The sequence below is a fragment of the Carlito syrichta genome, unplaced genomic scaffold (assembly GCF_000164805.1).
Source record: "Carlito syrichta isolate Samal-C Ts95f unplaced genomic scaffold, Tarsius_syrichta-2.0.1 Scaffold109760, whole genome shotgun sequence".
In the NCBI taxonomy this organism is placed as follows: domain Eukaryota; kingdom Metazoa; phylum Chordata; class Mammalia; order Primates; family Tarsiidae; genus Carlito; species Carlito syrichta.
Window position 1 is genome coordinate 77,966 of NW_007053856.1, and position 3,337 is coordinate 81,302.

A 3,337-nucleotide genomic window follows, 5' to 3' on the forward strand; every position below is an offset into this window, starting at 1 on the left:
AAGCAGGGTGCATAACATCACTGAGGGTTTCTGATACTAGACCAGGAGAAGTGAGGACCAGTGGAAGGGCCAAACTTCACCTGCATATAGACCAATTATGTACCTGATCCCGACTTGCACTTCACATCCTTAAAATAATATAAAGGGAAAAAACAAAACAAAAGAGTGGTGAAGTAGTACTTTGAAGGAGAGGATGATCTAAATTAGAGTTTCAAACTGAGATCCTTTGGTCAGGCAAATATCACAACAAGCCAAGAATAAGGTAATAAGAAGGAATGGGGCAACAGTGAAATGAAATGCACACACCCCATATAAAGTAATTGACTGAAAGAAATACATTTCAAAAAACAATGTTTATATAGAAAGTACAACATGATCTTGATTTGGTCCACAGGATGCCAGTTTGTGATCTCTTGTCTATAATAACAAATGATTTAGGTAAGTAGGATGAAGTTGAATAAAACTATTGCTTTTTGGCAAATAAGAGGTTATTGGCAATCTTTGTGAGAGATGTTTTGTTAAGTGGTAGAGGGAGAAAGAAAAGTATAAAATTTAAGAAGAAAGAGACTGGTCAGGATAAAAAAATCTTGTCTGATTTTATCAGTAACTTGCCACCTACAAAAACTGGTGGCTGTGAGAACAACCATGGGAAGGTCATGGCTGGTCACAGAACGGCAGGAGAATGACAAAGCAAAAAACCATGTCCAAAAGTTCTTCACAAGGGAAATGCAACAATCAGAATTGTGAAAGGGAAACTCTTATAAGGAACCAGTATCAGCAGTCAAAGGAGCAGAAGTCCAGTCAGACCTACTGGATGGTATGTTGTTGGTTTGTGGACTTCATCAAAATTGTTATTCCTTCCACTAAGCCAGTTTCCCCACAGGCATTAAATATCACCCAGATTTTCAGTGAGTAACCTACTTTTGAAAGGTGAGGGGAAGTTACTAAAGGGGCAGTGATTTGATTCGGTGTTCAGGTACTAGGAGTCTGGATTTAATTAGAAAACATGGATCATGCACAGTTGTGGACTGAATGGCAGCAGCCATGGTGAGGAGTCATATTCCAGAAACAAAAGGGATGGTTGGTGGAATTGGGCCCTGGATCAGGACCAAAGGGATCGGACCACGGGCGTGGGTAGAAGAACTAGCTTTTGCAACAGAAAATGGCACTTCTTCCTCCAACTCTGTAGCGGAAGAAAAGTGAATGCATGGCAATAAGACACCCTTGAAATGGAGCAGAGATATATGAATAAACTCTCACTGAAACACTGTGGTGTCTTCAGCATCAGCATCATCACATATAATGTTGGGAAAGGCAACGCCACAGATTACCTGGGCATTCCAGTGTTAGGTCTTCAATTCTATCCTATGAAAAATGTGTAATTTTCATGCTGCTAAAGAGCAGTGACTCATGTTTCACAGTCTGCATGACTGACTTCATGCTCTTTGTTTAGGTTCAGTCATTCAACAAATATTTACAGACGTTCTATAATATGCCATATGGTACAGTTTTTTTTTAAAGTCCTCATTGTTTGTTTATCTGATTAGAAAAGTAGTATTTGCTTTTTGTGAAAACCTGTACAGTAAAAAATGAGTACAATATCATTTAATCAGTAAGCATTTCTTGAGTAAGTACCGTGGATTAGGCCCATATTAACAGTTAAGTTCACAATAGTAAACAAAACAGGCATGAACTTGCTGTACGAAACTTATGATCTAGTGACAATAAAAAAACTATATTCTTTCCAATCTCTCCCATCATGGTCTCCCCAAGTAAATATTATGTGATTTTTGTGTATATTCTGTCCATTATTTTTCAAATTAAATGTACTTTGAATAGTTTTTTGTTTTGTTTTGGGGTTTTTTTTTGTAGGTACACCTGTTTTATGTTTCAGTGTTAAAGGTGATCGGCAGATTACCAGTCCCTGAGACTCTCCGTTTCAGTCTCTCATCCGGTGCTTCTTCCTGAGTGACCTTTAGGCAGTCATTTCTGTCCACTGTGTGACATAAAGGAGGAAGCAAGACTCCCAGAGTTATGTCACCAAAGGCAAAAAAGCAACTGGGTGGCCTTGGCTCTGCTTTATTGACCTCAGAGCACCCTTTGAGTGCAGTTGTTTTTTTTTTTAAAAAAAACTAACACATAGACAATGAGAACTGGAACTGGGTCCAGACCAGTAGCACTTTACCCCCTGAAGAGTTCCCCAGCCAAGGTGGATCTATATGAAATGTAAAAGAAAATATGAGGCAGTGTGGTGCTGAGTCAAGGGGTAGCTGATCGGCAGAGAAGCAGTCAGTGATGGCGCAGGCAGGTCATGCCTCCTCATAAGTGCGAGTGCAAACTGTATTGCTGTAGGTAAGTGTCAGAATGGGTTTCCCATCAGTTATCTCCCGCACAAGTGTAGTCTCTTGCCGGTTCCACTTCTGCAGGTGAATGTTTGCTTCCATCCAGTGTCACAATGGACTTGACTTTCTTGTCGACTGCTGTTGTCTCATCGAATTCCACCCTCAGCTTAAAGCTGATCTCTGTGAAGGTGCTCTGTGTTTTTAAGACGACAGTGTCCCCATCCCTTTGGATGATCGGGGTAGGCTTGGTCATGCAGGTCACCTGTCTGATAGCAAAACCCACACCGAGTGACATCATGTAGTCATCGAATTTCTTGCTGTCCACAAACTTCCAAGTGCCCAGGAAAGCATCCACCATGGTGATGATAGGCGAGGCTGTGAAAACAGCTGCGAGAGATCAGGTGCGCAATAACTCGGACCAGTCTGGATAGTTTTCGTCACATTCTGTTAGTTACATTTTTCCTTTTGCTAAGTAGAGGTTAGGGTAGCTTCATTCTATATTCAGAGACTAATTTTGAAGTTTTAGACAAGATGACCCAAAAAGGATAGCAGAGAAGGAGCTTAGAGCCAGAACGGATTTTAAACATGATCCCTTCTCTCTACAATCTCTCCTTGAAATCTTCTTATTCAAAGCTGTATAATCAAATAGGTACATTTACATGAAGTAAAACACATTTATTAATTTATTCAGGGAATAAATTTAGAATGCTTACTTTAAAAAAGATGTTTTAAATATTGTTTACCCCCAAAATAAATTTACATGAAAACCATTTTTTCAGGAACAAACAAAATCTGTAGAGAAGACCAAACAAATACTTTTGCAGAATTAGTGCGATCAAGGTTAAAAAAAAATTAGAATTCAGAAAAGGAAAAGGAAGAGAAAGGAAGAGGAAATTTCAGCTAATCTGAAGGATGGGTGGCAGATTTCTTGATCTTCCTGGCTTCAGTCATATTCTAACATTTTAGTGTTACTCATATATTGGGTAGTGGCTGTC

At 39.5% G+C, this 3,337-nt stretch overlaps 1 pseudogene; it reads right to left on the bottom strand.

Annotated features, from left to right (window-relative positions):
• Positions 1–2,309: 2,309 nt before the first annotated feature.
• Positions 2,310–2,700, bottom strand: LOC103271720 (annotated as a pseudogene).
• Between the last annotated feature and the right edge of the window lie 637 nt (positions 2,701–3,337).